Below are 17,918 nucleotides of genomic sequence, written 5' to 3'. Positions count from 1 at the left end.
AAAACAATAAAGAACAGGAGCCAGAGAAGAGTTACAAAAAAAATGGGAATAGGAAAAGCTTAGGGGGAGAACTTCCCAGGGGGGGGTTAAGGGAAAATGCAGAATGCAGCATACCAAGCTCAAAAATGTGTGCATGTGTGCTTTTGACTTTTGTTTACTTAACCGTGTGTGTAACTAGGAGAGGTTTTTTTTTTTTTTTTTTTTTTTTTTGAGGGGGGGAAATGAGAAAATTTCTATGGCAATTCTGGGGAAAATATTTATCAAAGGGCCAGAAAAGTTCTGATTTCCACTTTATTTCATAGCTATGCTTACATTTTTTAGGTTTCTGTCTAAATTAAATGTAATAAAGCAACAGTACACATGGCGTATGCGTGATTTATAATTGTTTATAATAAAGATGCTCTGTTTTTTGTTGTTGTACAATTTTTAATTAAATAATAAAGTATATTTTGTAAACTTAATTTGTATTTTTATGCCCTTGCAAAGTATTTAAATTGTAGTCAGAAGCTTAAAACTAAGTGAAGGAGTCATTTCCGATCCTATAAATCATATATATTCTTGATCATCATCAACAGGCAAATCTTTCTAGCCATCTCAGGCAAAAAAAATACATTTTTGAAATTTTTTCAACTTTTTTTAAGGAGTTGCATCGTTAAAATGGTTAAAAATTTAATAAAAAATTCAAATATTTTAAAATTTGAAATGGAGTATGCAGATTTATAAACCTAGTAAAAACTAGCATTAGTCTTCTTTCCGAATTCAAATTAATGTTTTTTTGGCTGAGTTATGAGATTTTTAAACTTCGATTTTTCGATAAAATTGTCATATAAAAATATCGATAAATATCGATTTAAGCAATGCAATATGTTTGGCTTAGTTATGACCTATTTTGGATTAGATCATGTAATTCAACTTCAAACTTCAAGGTCATATAATCCTCGCCTTTCCTTAGTTAGCTTCCTTTCTTGTTTTTAATATTAATTAATTAATTTTTTTTTTTTTTTAGGGCAAAGCCTCTTTGTGGCCTGTTGGTCATTTGTTGTTGTGTCAGGTGATATATTAGGCCAAAAGAACAATGACAGCATTAATTGCGGACACTGTTTAAGAGTCATACTCGCACACAGGACTAATTCCCTTATATTCAAGGATATTCAGGAGCAGCATCCCCGTTTCCGGTTAATTTTTGCCTGCCAGGACATGCAGAAAGGTATTTTAATACATGTCAATGTGTGTGTTCCTGTGTGGCAGCAACAGCTCCTGGCCCGTGTTTGTTTGTTAATTGAGTTTATGTTATCAAAGATTCTCTCCTGCTTTGCCATCTTTGTTGTGGTTTTGACAGCTAAAATATATATGGTATAAAACATATATATACTATATGAAATAGTTGAATGGCAAAACAAAGACCTGAAACATAATTGTTTCTTGTGTCGCTGGAAGCTATGAAATCTGTTTACCTTTTGGGGGAAAATTCAGTTAAATTTTGTTTTAGTTTTAATGTTCTTTTTAATAAGTAAAATGTTATGAATTTTTCTATACTTTTTTTTTTAATATTTTACACTTATTTTTTGTTATATTTATTGCTACCCACATGGCGTATACGTTTTTTTACCATTGAGCGTTGGTTTATTTATTTTAAAATGATGATTTATGTTAGCAAGAAATTATGTTAAGTTACATTTCTTTGTTTTATATATATTGTGTTAATTATTCGAACATTTTCTGATATAAAGTCTGCTGCCAACGTTGCGTATACGTAATTTTTCCATTAGGAGTTGGATTTATTTTATTAAAAATATGTTTTATTTGTGCAACACATTTTTTTAAAATTAATGAAACTTTTTTATAGATTTATTTATTTGTTTTATATATTTTTTTGTTAATTATTCGAACATTTTCTGATATAAAATCTACTGTCAACGTTGCGTATACGTTATTTTTTCAACTGTAAGTCATTTTTACATATTTTGTGTAATTTTTAAGTTTGTTTAATATCTGAAATTATTTTGTTGTATTTTTTATATATATATATAATTTTTTACTTTTACTTTTAACATTTTTCCTTTTAAATTGTCAACATTGCGTATACGTTACTTTTTCTTTTGAGAGAAGGTTTATTTACTATTAATTTTTGTTTTATTGCAACAATTATTAGTTTAACTATGTAGTTTAACTTTCTATAAATATATTTTACATTCCTTTTTTTGTTTTATATATTTTTAAATTATTTTCAAAACATTTTCTGTTTAAGAAACGCCTGCCAACGTTGCGTATGCGTAATTTTTTCAGTCGGAAGAAGTTTTTATTTATTTTCAAATTTAGTTCTGTTAATATTACAAATATTTTTTACTTTCTATAAATATATTTTACATTAATTTATTTATTTGAAATATTTTAAAATTATTTTCGACAAATTTTCTACTATTAAAACAACTGTCAACATTGCGTATACGTTATTTTTTCTATTGAGAGTAGTTTATATTTACTTTTAAATTAAGTTTTATTTTTGGAACTCAACTTAATTGAATGCATTTTGTATATAGTTAATATTAATAGCATTTTTGGAACATTTTCCGCTATTAAATTTGCTGCCAACGTTGCGTATACTTTATTTTTTTCTACTGAAAGTAGTTTTTCTACAGTTTTATTATTTATTTTAAATATTTTTGGGTTATTTCTCTCTCCCCGACCCTTTAACATTTTCATTTTCTTACATGGACATTTTCATAATGAATAATATTTTGTTTGGCTTTTGTTTTTCAGTTTTCCTTGCTGTTTTTATTTTTTTTTGTTTGGCGCTTGACATGGGTAAACATTTGGCCAAGTCAAACATTTGTGTGGGGTTTAAAGTTCATTGCATTGTGTCAGGGTTGCCTTAGGAGCGCTTACCCCGTTTTCTTCCTTAGTGGCCTTGTTTTTTGCCTTTCTCATTTCTCCTTATTTTTTGTTGTATTTTTATTATTTTGGCCCTTGCCTTACCTTAGTCTGTGTGTGTTATATGTATCTGACCCACTCGACGGCGGTGGAAACACTCACATGTAATGCATTTTTAAATTTGCATATATGCTGCTCCACCAGGCCCAAGCCCAGGCCCAGGACCGGTTAGTCATAGTGTCTAACTAGTTAGTTAGTGCCACATTGAAGATCAGGCCAGGCAAGGCCTTTAAAAAACAGTGGAAGTTGCTTCAAATATTATTTGTATTGTGAAAATAATTATAAAATGTATGTTTAATAATGAAAATATATTAAATAATGGTTTCAATTTGTAGTATTTAGTTTTATGATGATGATATTACAAATATTTTTATATAGTATAAATATTATAGAAGGAATAAATGAATAAATAGTACTTTTATTATTAAAATATTGATATTATGTGGTTTAATGGTTTAATTTATTTGCTCTTGCTTTTAATAATTTAATTTTAATTTGCTCTTTTATGTATTTAATAATTAAAGCATATAGTTTTTTTTTATATTTTCAATTTAATTACTGCTTGCTAAATAGTTTATATTTTATTAGTTTTTTTATATACTTCCAAAACCTATTAAATTGTAATTAAATCCTTTTTAAAATGGTAATTTTGTTTCTTGATTATTGATGATATTATTGCCAATATCTTTTACAATTATAATAATAATATTAATAGAAATGATTTTTTATATATATTTTAAAACGAATTAATATTTTTTTTAATTTTTAATTTTTTTTCTTTTAGATTGGTATAGTATTTCTTTATTTTTAACTACTATCTAAAAGAAAAGTACTATATTTATTTCTTTTTTAATATTCTAAGAAGGATCTGGTTTTTTAAAGATATATATTTATTATATTATTAGTTAGTTGGCTTACAATTATAAATATAAAAGGAATAATTTATATATATTTATTTAATTTATTTAAACCTTTTTTGTTACTTCTAAAATCTTGTCTAATTCAATTATTTCCCTCTTATATATATCTACTTTTGTTTTTAAATTCTCTCTTTGATATATTTCCATTTTTCTTTTGATTCTTTTTGTGAGTTAAAACTTGAAGTTTCCCTCTGATTTTCCTTTCCTCTGACCGCGGTGACATTATGCATATCAAAAGCGAAGGAAAAGGTAGGGAAAAGGGAAAGGAAAAGCTTGAAGAGAGAAAGAGAAGCGTTTTGGAAACCGAAAAGGGGGACTTACTTTCCTTTTGTCTGTCTTATGCATTTCTGCTGTCATTTGCAACCACTGTGTGGGTGTGTTTGTGTGTGTGGGGGTTGTGTGTGTGTGTGTGGGGTGTGTGGGGTGTGTGGGGTGTGTGGGGTGTGTGGGGTGTGTGTGTGGTGTATAGAAGGGGTCTAGTTTTTGGTGGTGGCAGCGATTGCATTTGGTACAGGCAGAAGGAGCAACAACATTGCACTTTGACTTTAACGCTGTTGCATTTTACTAGGTCAAAAGCAACGTCACCGTGTGGCCTCTCTCTCTGTGTGTGTATGTGTGTGTGGTGTGTGTTGTGTGTTGTGCCAAACATAAATATGGCGCAAAGGTGAAACTGTTGCACCTCTTTTTTAGCTCCTTTTTTTCTGCTCCTTTGGGTCCTCTGGGTCCTTGTACGGGGCATAAATCGGTATCTCTCTCTGTGTGTGTGTGTGTAGTATATGTGGCGTGCTAAATTTCACACAATCCCTCACAAACACACCGCACACCACCAAACACTTTACACACATACACACTCACACAAGTGGAAGCAAATAGCTAACTATTTCTAATTGGAGGTCGTTGCGGTGCAACTTGACTTGTTGACTCCAATTGGCATCGCATTGCCTGGATCCTTTTGCCATCGTGTTGTCCTTATTAAGTGTGTGCAGCTTCATTTTCGTTTTTGTGATTAAATTGTGCATTTTGCAGGTGGAAATTATTATGTGCAAGGTTTCCCCCAGGTATTTTGTCTACTCTTCAGCGCCATTTTCTTCCTCTTAGTTTGTTAATTATTAATTAAAACATGTAACACCTTAAGAATTATGTGCTGTACATTATTTATATACTTTTCGTAGACTTATTTGTTCTTAATTTATATAGGCTTTTATAATATATATATTTTTTTTGATTTATTGATTATTAATTTCGTGAGTAATTTGTTAAGATTTTTTTCATTTTCATGAACTAAAAAAATGTCCCAGCTTTAATTTGGCTAATTGTAAATAGTTTTCAAGGAAACTGTCGAGTAAAAGGTATTTAAAACCAACATTTATAATATCAATGAAAGATTTATTATAAAAATAATCATTATATATCATATTAATTAGAAAATTTTATTTTTTTAAAGTAATTAATTAAGGGTATTATAAATTTAGTCAGAAGCTTGTAACAATATGAAGAAACCATTTCCGACCCTATAAACCATATATAGTCTTGATCAGCATGAAAAGCCGAATCGATCTAGCCATCTCAGGCAGAAAAATAAATTTTTGAAATTTTTTTTAAAATTTTATAAGGGGTTACATCATTAAAATTTTAAAAAATAGATACAAATTTGAATTTTTTGAAATTTTATATTAAGTATGCAGATTTATAACCCTATAAAATTCAAGCATTAGAAAGCTTTCCGAATTAAAATTAAGGCCTTTTTGGCTGAGTTATGTATTTTTAAAATTTCGATTTGTTGAGAAATTTGCCATATAAAAATATCTATAAATACAGATGCTTATATTTTGACCAAAGTGCAAGAGTATGTAAATTTCGGCTTTCCAAAGTTAGTTTCCTTTCTTGTTTATCATCATAATATATGTGTTTTGTATTCTCTTTAATATAAACAATGTAGAATTTATAATTTATAGCTTCATTTAATATTTTGTTCTCCCTAAACTCCTAGGGAAATTAATTAATATTACTATATACTTACTTGAAACTATATTTTTGCTATTTCTTTGGCTTGTATTATATTAAATTTCTATTATAAATTATATTATTGCCATGAATATATATTTACAAATATTATTATCATCACATAAAATGATAATTTACGTTTCTCTCAACAGAACCAATGAAAAACTTTAAATTTAACTTTTTTTCTCCCAAAAACATGTTCTAAAAATTAATTACCATTATATTATACCCCCCTGTGGCTATATTTAATATTTTTGCTATATCTTGGACTCATCTAGTTGACTAAAAAAAATTTGAAGGACATGTCCTTTGTCTATCTGCGCATTTTGAATGCGGCTTGCGGTTTGCCTCTGCCTTGATTTCGGTGGCTTTTCCATTACAGGATTCCAGGAATCGAAGGTGGGCTGGCCACTGCCTGCACAATGCACAAATGCATACGGGATTAGCATTCAGAACTCAGAGCCCAGAAACCAACCAGGGTCCAGTGACCAACATCCGGAATTTGGATTGCGAATTTTCGAATGAGAAATGTATGTACGAATGTGGGATGCAGAGATGAATGATGAAGAAGATACACACACACATATGGCCACCTGTTGTGCCGATGGGTCTGCTCTTGGATTCATTTGTGGCCGGGAATTAATTCCCGGAGCCGGCAAGGCCATTTCCATTACCACTCCAGCACCTGGTCTTAATTCATGGCCAAAACTCTCGCTTGTGTTTGTGCTGCTCTTGGTCTTGACCAAGGCTTACCTTGAATGTCTGGCTGGGGTTGCTACCTGGTTCTCTAGGTCGCACTTTAAATGCATATATATTTTGTATTTAAACCAAGTACAAAATTTCCTTAATATATTTTTTAATATTTACAAAGCGAACAGTTTAAATATTTTCTTTCTGAATACTGAGTGCAATTCAATTACTTTTGTCAGCTGCCTCTGTGTTTTTTTTTGTATTGATATATTCGACAAATATTTATACACTGTTTTCCTTACCCCCTTCGCGCTACCCTTTAATTAAATCGAAAATGCACTCATGTAAAATTCAATAATTTCCGCCGACTAACTTAATTAAGCTGCCATTAAAGTTGCAAGAGTTTTCCATCGGTATCTGACCATCATCAATATCAGACAGAGAAAGTCATGGCAAAGAAGGACTCATTCTCTATCGAAAAAAAGGGAAAGAAATACAAAAAAAAGGAACTGAATTAAAGGTGATGTGTGTGTGTGTGTGTGTGTGGTGTGTGTCCTGCATCCCCATTTGGTTCGGTTCCTGGCAGGTGACACTGAATATAAACGCAAAAGGTCAAAGGCGATATGCCACACGGATATGGAGAGCATAAAAGCTTCCTTTTTTGCATTCAGTTCCGAGTTTTTCCCAGAGTTTTCCTTCTTTTTTTTTTTGTGCACAGTTTCTTCTCCCTGCTTTTCCGTATTGTATTGTCCAGCTGCAAGTGAAGTAAGAAAAATGTTTATGGAAATTCTAGTTTCTAAATGTGTGTGTTTGCGGCTATTCTTATGGAATGAAAATGACAGGAGTTTCCTTTGATATATCATAAGCGAGGAAAATATCGAAAACAAGCTCTAAAAAAGATATATAAATATATACTAGATATTTATTGGTTAAAAGACAAATCAAAGAAACAGAGATAAAGATATAGATGCTTGTTTAATATTTAGGAAAGTATATCCTCTGGTTATTAACTCAATAATTAAAATATTTAATTTTGTTTTAAATATATTTATTTATAGCTTATTAAATCAGTTACTTATATTATTACCTTATTTTCTTGCTAATTTGTCTGCTTATCTTTTTTCTGCATTATATTTTTATTTTATACAACTTAAATAATTAAATAATTTGTCTAGGATGTAACAACATTGTTATTTGTTTATTTGCATTTTTATATTTTCTTTTGTTGGCTTCCCATTTCAACTTTCCATCTCCCACTAATCGGATTTTCCTTGAAAATCTCCAAAACTTGGCGCGGGTAATTTTTTTCTTATTTGTTTAGGCCAGTGAAAATCGCCCGAGAGAAAGGGCAGGAAAGAGAAACCCAAAATAGAAGCTGTAAAGGCTCAGGGAAATCGACGAGGGTATACCCTTGAATTTACTAATACTTAATTTAGACAAAAAATTAAAAATTAGGAATGGATTTAGGAATGTAAAAGAATAAATAATTCAGTATTTTAACGTTGATGTATATATTTGGTATAAATCAATATTTAAACGTTTCTATAAATAGTATTAAAGTTTAGACATGTAGTCTTCTGATAAGAATTGATACATAGCAGAAATATACAATATATTGTTTTAAATATAATATAAATTAATATAAATATATATTATAAATATATAATATATATTTTTTGACAAAAATTATGCGAGTTTATATATATTTTTGATCCAATCTATATTTTATTTTTAAATTGTTATAGTTTTGTTAATTGCGATACTTCTCCATATATAATATTATATTTTCGATATATCAAATTATACTAAATGTTCAATATTAATTTATATTAAATATATATTTTATATTGTGTTTATTTTATATTGTGTTTATTTTATATTGTATATATTTTATATTTTATATATTTTATATTTTATATTTTATATTTTATATATTTTATATTGTGTATATTTTATATTTTATATATTTTATATTATATATATATTATTAATGTATAATATTATATTATATATTATATACAATTTTTTCTCTCTGGATTCCTCCCTTGATTAGTTTGCTTTAAATAAGACATTCTGGATCTATTTTTCTGCTGTTATTTTATGGGTTAATAGTTCTTTCAATCCTAGTCTTAAATACCCTGCATAAAAGGGTATTGGAATAAAAAGGGAGCATAAAATGGAGTGAGTCACGATGTGTCACCAATCATTTGTCATATCAAAACTGCCGCATATATGTTGTGTAGGCGGTCCTTTTTCTCTCTCTTCTCTCTCTTTCTCTCCCCCTCTGTGTGGGTGTGTGTATGGGTGGTGTGTGTGGTTGGGTGTGTGTTGAAAGGAAGACATGATAAAATGGCCGCTTAGGCACTGTCAGCGCGGTACAAATGCAAATACAAACTCGCACACACGAACCCCACGACTGACTGACAAATAAGACAGTGACGAGCAACAATGTTGTCATGTAAATGTCTTCATTTTTTGCGCTTTTCCTCGGTTTTTCCTCACCCATTTTCCTACCTCCCCACCATCCCTTTCCCTCCCCTGCCTCTCTGCTTGTGGGTTTACTTTCAGGCCTATCAATCATATGCAAATAATAGCGATTTAAACCAAATGCTTCACCTTCTAATTGCCATCGATTAGTTTTTACAAGCGACTTGTTAATTGTCCAGTCATTTTGCATTTGGAATTTTGTATTTCCAATTTTGCATTTAATTTGCATACAATTTAATTTACAATCCTCAATTATGTGTGGCTCGTAATTGAACTGGTGGGGTTTTATTTTGATAAATATTGAATGCGAATTGACAGAGTTACATGTTTGTTTTCTGTTTCTAATTTATGGGGCTTGAATGTAGGGATTTTTGTTATTTTTCATTTGGTATTTTTTACGTCCAATCAAATTTTAAAAACCGCATAACTAAGCCAAAAATGCCTTAAATTTAAATCGGAAAGCTGTTCTATGCTAGTTTTTATTAGGTTAATAAATCTGCATACTCAAGTAAAAATGTAAAATTTTTGTGAATTTTTTTAATTTTTAACGATGTAACCCCTTTAAAAAAATTGAAAAAATTTTAAAATTTTATTTTTCCCTCTAAGATGGCTAGATCGATTCGGTTTTTGATGCTGATCAAGAATATATATGATTTATAGGGTCGAAAATGACTCATTCACTTAGTTTCAAGCTTCTGAATGAAATTAAATAACCATTTAGGGTTATAAAAGTTACATACATTTTTTAAATTGAATTTTTATCATTGAATAAAGATATTTAAATATTTTTAAACATTTTTTTTCGGGCCTTAAAATATTTAAGTATTCCATTATTAAACACAATTAATATATACTCTTTACTAATGGTTTTTAATAGAGAAATATATTTAATTTGTTTATTTGAAATATTTTATGCACAACTTTTTTGCTAGTATTTAGTTTAAGTTTTGGTACTTAATATATAACACATTTAAAATATATATTATTGATATTATCTAAAGGAATTATATATTGTTTACTCATTAATATTAATAATTAAATATATATTTTTGCTATTTTAGTAAATTTATTTAATTTCTTTATTTTTATATATTTATTTTACTACGTAATATTTGAAATACGCCTTGAAATTTTCTTCCTATATTTTTTTTTTGTATATTATTTTCTCATCTCATTAAATCAACTTGAGCTTAATTATCATTTGCCATTATTGACTTTGATTTGTTTTTTTGTTGTTGTGATTTGATTGATTTATCGCTTGGCGCTTACCCTTAGCCGATAAGACCTCTCTATCTACCGATTGCCTTAAGTTTTGTATTTTGATTCGATTTTTTGCTTCGATTTGATTGCATTTGGCGATAAGCCGATTGACAATTGACAACAACGTGATTGACAACACCTTTTGCATGTTTTTTTTTCTACATATATTATTTGTTCTTTTTGTATTTTATTTTTTATTTGTTGTGTCTTAAATGGTATCTAAGAGGGGGACCCTTTGTTGTTCGTCGGCGGCTACTGGTTGTGTGTGTTTGATAATAGTGGCTTTTTGATGGAGTGGCCGACATCGTTGGGACATTTATTGATGACACTACTTAGATAGCTACTTGTCGGCATTTGTTGTTTGGCAATTGCGTAATTTTCACAGTCGTCGTTTGATTGCCGTTGATTAATTGCCAACCGCCGTTGCCGTTTGCTGTTATCAGTTTGCTGGAATCGGATCGTTTGTGAGTTTGTGAGAGGAGGTAGAGAGAGAGGGGAGGGAGTCTTCCTCTAATTTCGAGTTTAAATTCCAGATCTTTGCTAATTGCCAACGCACCCAACGGTCGAATCGGGGGCATTCATCTTGCCACAATTTCCACACGGCTTTCCATGGGTTTTCCTTATTTTTCCCCTCTGCACACACACACACCCATCCAGTTTCCGCCATTTGCCAGCACTTTCTCCTTCCCCGGTCTTTCACTTCCGTTTCCTCGCTTTCTTTCTTCTCCGCTTTATTGACATTGCCAGCGTGCAAATATTTGGGATGAGCGCTAAAGGTGTCGACCACAAAACACTTGGGGGAAAACTCAGCGGGTGGGCTTAAGGGAGGGAGGGGGGTGGGGGTGAGTTTACCAAATTACAGGGAATTCGTTACGAATTAAATAGTACTTTGGAATAAATTATTAACATAATATTATGTATAACTAAATCAATTTCGAAATTTTATTTTTTGAGTAACTTATTCAGCGTTTTGCATTTTCATCTATTTTTAACGATGGTTTGTATGGCAGCTATATGATATAGTAGTCTGATTTTCATAACAATTTTACACAAAGTTCTAGATTAATATATAATGGCTATATAATAAATTTGATGAAAATCGGTTGAAAACTTGAAAAGTTAAAATATTTTTTCTTAATTTTTCCGATCGTTCCTATGGCAGCTATATATATGTATATATATATACAGTCCACCGCTTCGCCATGCTTCGATTTATATAGTAGTAAAATTATATAGAAGAATAACTTCATAGTTTCATTCAAATAGCTTAAATTTGTTCCAAAACAAATCTCGCACATCTGTGCTTATGATTCCCAACTAGTTCTAACCTCCCCGGAACGAAGTGACTGCTATGGGCCGAGTCTCAGATATGTGTTGTGTTACAAAAGTTGCAAGTCATTGTGTTTATTAGTGTTCAAAGTTAGGAAGTGATCATACATAGATACTTACTGGTAATAGATACTTACTGATTAGAGTTACTTATAGTTATTTACTGGTGGTTATAAATATTACTGATCATAGATGCTTACTGCTTATAGTTATACTGTTCATTGTTAATTAAAATTCGTAGATACTTAATGTTCATAGATACTTACTGTTCAGAGTTACTTACTGTTCAAAGTTACTTACTGATCATACATACTTATTGGTTATAGATACTTAATGATTATAGATACTTACTGGTCATAGATACTTAGTGTTTAGAGTTAACTGATCATAGTTACTTAATGTTCATTGATACTGATACTGTTGAAAGATACTTACTGGTCCTCTACATTTAAAAACCGTTTCTCTGGCAATTTGTAATATATTATATAGTACTCCTTTTCTGCGTTGCCAGGGTCTTCCTGCCAGGGTATAAAAATATCAATAATTAATGATTCCAAAAATGGTATTATAATTTTATAAAATATTTTCAGAAATTTCCAATTTTTTTTTTTAACAAAAAGGGGTTACACGTTAAAATTTTCAAAAATATTCAAAAAATTCACTTACAGATTTATTAACCCTAAAAAAACTAACCTAGGACCGCTTTCCAAATTGAAATTATAGCTTTTTTGGCTTAGTTATGAGTTTTTTAAAATTTGATTTGTTTAAAAATTGTCATATAAAATATTTAATTATTATAATTATAAAATTATTTAATTTCATTCTGTATATGTATATTTCCAACCCATATACCTTGCTTTCATTAGTCAAAGTTAAGGGGAAAATAAACCAAAATGCGGGGCGGCGAGTGAATGTGTTAAGTATTTGCCAAACACACACACACACCTGCATGTGTGTGTCTGGGTGTGTGTGTGTGTAGGTAGCAAGGGATTCCAGTCAATGAAGATTAGAGGGGAGAACGAACGCTTTTTACGGTTTCATAATCCAAAAAGGAAACGCTTGAAGTTGTAACTAGACCGCGATATTTCACGACATAGTTGATACCTTTTTCCCTTTTCCTTTTCCTTTCCTCTTTTTCTTTTTTTGTTTTTCGTTTTTTCGTTAAGGAAAAGGAAAAGGTGAGAAGGTTTTCCCGCGAGGGTGAAAATTTTGTGTTTTGCCGCCTTCAGGAGGGGAGAACCCCAAATGCCATTTGACATTTTTGTCAAATGCGTTTCGCGGTTCACATTTCGTTTCGTTTCGTTCTTTCATTTGGCACTGTGATTTGCCTTTTTGTCACATTAAATCTTGTTTATGAAGCTTAGGAACTTTTATTTCCGCTCGATTAAATGGCCATAATGGCGGAGTTTCGCTTTTGTTTTGCTTTATTTTCTTTGCCTTTTGGCTGTTTGCCAAAAAAAAGGAGTAAAGATGTGGAAAATAAGTGTGGGAAAATTAGCTGTAATAATTGGTAATCAAAAAGGTTTAGTTTTATTTTGCTTAATTTCTTTAATTTCATATTTTTGGCTTAGTATTTGCTTATTTGCTTGTTTTAATTGCCTGGAATTTTGTGCTTTAAATTCTTAACATCCCCAATGGAATCTAGATGAATCTAGCAAACATTCTGGCATCATAATCAGTGAATCAAGTGCAAATGTATTGGCATGTTTTAATTAAACGAAATTGCTTGTATCGCATTGATGGCTTAATATGGGTCACATGTACGCCTATCGGTGTCCTGCCAAACAAAAGTGGCATTGTATGTGAGCCAGAGAGAGCTAGGAGCAGGAAGCTGGAAGCAGGGAGCTGGAAGCTGGAAGCTGGGTGAACTGTGTCTGGAATATTCACTTAAGTGAACAAGAGGACATGATGAAACCTAGAAGCAGGCAAGGAGCAAACAGGAGCTGGCCAATTAATTTGGTGACAATAGGAGACAAGAAGTAGAAGCACAAATAACGTATTGCAAAAATCAAGAACAACAACAAGAAACCTTTGGACCTTCTTGAGATACTCAACTAAATTAGACAATCATAGTCAATACATAAATATACAAACATACAAGATAAATATACATCTATATAAAAGCATTTATTTAGCTAGAAAATAATTGCATTCTGTTGAAAATTTATGCATGAAAAGCAAATTATGAAATTTATTTATAAGTAAATTAGAAGAGCGGCATCTAATAAAGCAAAATGGGATTTTAAAATATAAGTGAGTCGGTATGAATAATAATAATAAATATACATATAAAGAGATAAATAGAGAAAGATTATAAGCATATATATAAATCCGATTCCCAAAACTGTAAACAATAGTTATTATTAGTTTGTAAACCTTATTTTTGAATGCTTTTTGTAAATTTTCGAATAGTAATTGTTTATATTTGAGCGTATTAAATAATAGTTTGAAATTATTATTAACCATAAACTATTTATATTGTTTGTGTAAATGTTTAGCTTAAAAGCTAAACAATAAACTAATCCGAATTAATTATTAGCAAGTATTAAGAATTCTGTACTTTTAATAATATAGTTAAATTTATTTTGATTTATTATCATTTTATTTCTTTAATTACAGAAAACCTCAGTGAAAATGCCGCAATATTTTACCAACGATTCAGGTGAGTTTTTCTTAGTTTTTTTTTTCTTTTCTCAAATTTCAAAAAAATAAGCTACAAAATCAACACAAACAATGGCCCTGTTTCATTCATAATTTATGCATTTACAACAAATATATATATATATTTATGTGTATGTATATATATATATATATATACCCCACCGATTTCCCAGGCATCCTCCCAATTTTCCGGCAAAAAGGAGCCTGCGATGATAAGATAAACTTCTACACTCGCCCTGGCGTTGCTTTTGTTGTGCGTGTGTATTGTACTTGGGGCATTGTTGTAATGCCATAACAATCAAGTGAAATTACGCTAAATGACACGCTCATTACGGGTGGTTACCGGGGGGAGGGGGGAGGCGGAAGGGAGGAGAGTGGGGTGGTACTTTAGGGTGGCACTGGGTGCTTCCAAGGCTGGTTTACTAGCTAGCCTGCGAAGCGATGAAACCGGAATTCGAAGATGCTTCATTGAAAATTATATGGAATTTCCCTTAAAATTGGGTTTTAGCAACATAAATATGTTTGTATTGATACTATTAATTGTAAATTTTATCAATAACAATTCTATATTGTTGTATTGTATAGATATATTGATAATTTATATCTTTCTGCTCTTCTGCTGATTAATTTATTAATTATTTTAATGAATTATCAAATAAGTTTAGTCTTAGATAGATAACTTGACAAAGAAAACGATTGTTTAAAAGACTATCGTCACACACACACATCTCTTGGGGGGTTTCCCTCTTTCTTTATTTTCGGCAGCAACAAAGCAAAAATCATTGCCTACTTATGAGCGCCTCCAAGGAACGCAAAGAAGTAAGAGAAAGAGAATGAGGGGGAGTTGGAAAGAGGGAGTTTTGAAAGGGAAAAAGAGGAGAAAAAAGAGAGAAAGGGATAGAGAGAGCATGGGAGAAGTGAACCCATTTATTATTTAAATAAAACACATACAAATAAGCGCTCGAAAAACGCTTTTACAACACACAGAAGTAGCAGCAGCAACATATGAGGAGCAGTCGCATTATTTGCATATAAAAATGTTCATTATGTTTTGTCAAATGAACAATAAATGTCTCTTCGCTCTTTTACTTATTCTTTTATATTTATTTTTTGTTTTTTTGTGTATTTTTTTTACACATTTTGTCTCCTTATTGTTTGTCTGCGAACCAAAGTTGGCCCAAAGAGAGAGTGAGAGTGAGAGTGAGTAGAGTCTGTGACAACGCTTTAAACGGTTTTATTGGCTTTTCCAAATTGGCCAAAGGCCAAGAATATTGTACACAAAATAATAATAATAAAAAAATGAGTAAAAGGGAGAGAGAGGGGGGAGAATAAAATAAGGAGAAAAAAACACAGGAGCAGCGCGCAAAATTTATATTACGCAAAATATGCCAAGGCGGGCAAACTTTGCTTTGACCAGAAGCTTTTGAAGTTTTTCTCGTCCTAGTCTCCTGGCCCTTCCATCTACTACCTCAACCATTTTCCCGATTTTCATCCTACAATTTTTCCTGCCTTCCCCCCCTCCGCCGCTACCAATTGGTGGCTCCTGTTGCTGGCAAGTGAAAGTGAAAGTGAAAGTAAAGTGTAATTAGGTTTGTTTTGCGTGGCTGTCTGCAAATGAAATGCCTGATGGATATGATGTGAGGGGAGAGCTAACCTTGATTATTCTTATTTCTATTATTATTATTTATATATTGTATTATTATGATCTCTATTATTGCAAAATTTAAATTAAACTTGGTCTAAATAGCTCAAGTTTATGAAACAAGTACCACTTTGACTTGGGAATTTCATGTATTTCCTTGAGGGTTTTTTGGAGGCTCCTAAACATCAAACAAGTGTTTATTTTGAATATAAATTAGGTCTTTGGTAGGTTAATTTATTTATTAACTTGTTGAAAGTTGATAATTAAATAGTCGAGTTAATTAATATATACAGATTTAAGTTTTAATTAATTAATTAAATATATTTAACATGGATTTTCTATTTATTAAAGAAATTCTTGTTGGTATTTTATTTCTTCTTTGATTATTATTGATTAAATTACTATTCAATATATTTTTAAATAAATTTTTATTCAATCTATTGTTTTTACCTCTTAAGTGAGATTAGAGTTTTTGTTTTTGCATTTCCTTGAATTTTCCAGCTCAGTTTTGTATGCAATTTTTCTGCAGTTAATATTAGTTCCTCTGAATATTTCTCTGGGTTCTACTTATTTTGCTATTTTTTTTTTCTACGGGCGCTTTTCATTTCCGCTTATTTTTTTTTCTCAGAAGGAAATTTTTTATCGCAGCAGCAGGCTCCTGTCTATTCAGAGTTCTTTCCAGGAGCTTCTTACCGAAGCATTTTTTCTATAGTTTTTCTTTGAAATCGGTATTAAACCGGGCAAGGTTTTTCATTTTCAAAGTATTTATTTTTCTCCTCTTCAGTTTGCATAGATAATTAAATGGCATTACTTATTGTAGTAATTTGTTTCTACCAGGAAGAAATATTTGTAATCTGTTAATATAAGTTTGAGAAATTGTGTTTATTTAACTGGAATAAATTGGTATCTATATTGTTGCTTGGGTTATATTATATATATTTAAGTATATTCCACCAGTAAAGACTTTAACAAATATTACAATCCAACGTTTTGTTGTCTGATGGCCAAGTGTTATCACCCCATAAATATAAATATACATATATTTATTTATATAGATATATTAATATGAATACAAGTGAGGCTCAAGTGCTTATCGATACCCTTTAAAAAGGGTATTAAAATCCCCATTTTCCCCCCAAGCACAAGGCACAAGGCCAAGACAATGACAATGACAAGGCTGCCTACGCGGAAAATCAAGGGGGAAAAGCCATACCCCCCACCAAAGTCAAGTCAGTCAGTCAGTAAATATTGAGTGAGCATATAATCTGTTAATAAGCATTTTATATGCCAAAATAATTTGATTTGCATGTTGGGATGTCGATTTCTGTCGCTGCCTTCTATTCTCTGTCACGTGGCAGAGGGTAGAAATTGTTGAAAAGGAGGGTTGAGGAGACTCTGAGACTCTGGTGTCATGCTCGAGTTCATGTAATTAACACGGATACCAAAATTTACGGTCGAGGGATGATCACAATTTTTCCTATGGGTTGTGACGCCGTTGCCTTATTACCGTATAACACTCACTTTCATGGTGTTCCATGGTTAACGCTTTTTATAGAGTCTTGAGTACGATGTTAAACAGTGGTTAAGGGTAATAATGCAACACAAAACAAAGAAAATAGAGAGTACAACATGAAAAAAAGGAAAAAAATGGTGGGACTTGAAATTGCTTAATTAATAGGGAACTTCTTTTTTATAATAATATAATATAATATATATAATATATATATTAATCTTAGTCAGAAGCGTGAAGGAGTCATTTCCGCCCCTATAAACCATATATATTCTTGATCAGCATCAACAGGCGAATCTCTCTAGCTACTTCTGGTAGAAATTTATTTTTTTCGAAATTTTTTCAATTTTTTTTAAGGGATTTCATCAAATAAAAAATTGACAAAATTTTAAATTTTTTAAATTGGTAAATTCAATATGCAGATTTATAAATCTTACAAAAACTAACACAGAACAGTTTTCCGAATTAAAATCAATGCGTTCTT

At 30.8% G+C, this 17,918-nt stretch overlaps 1 protein-coding gene across 1 annotated transcript in view; it reads left to right on the top strand.

Annotated features, from left to right (window-relative positions):
* Nucleotides 1-17,918, top strand: part of Pde9 (phosphodiesterase 9) — a 174,248-nt gene that overhangs the window by 21,281 nt on the left and 135,049 nt on the right. The window contains exon 3 of the mRNA XM_086835313.1: nucleotides 14,241-14,283. The gene's annotated coding sequence lies outside the window, so the exon portion shown is untranslated. The remainder of the gene's footprint in view (nucleotides 1-14,240; nucleotides 14,284-17,918) is intronic.

The sequence above is a fragment of the Drosophila serrata genome, unplaced genomic scaffold (genome assembly GCF_035046125.1).
Source record: "Drosophila serrata isolate PLE 108 unplaced genomic scaffold, ASM3504612v1 contig_276, whole genome shotgun sequence".
NCBI lineage: Eukaryota > Metazoa > Arthropoda > Insecta > Diptera > Drosophilidae > Drosophila > Drosophila serrata.
This window is presented reverse-complemented; position numbering and strand designations above follow the sequence as displayed.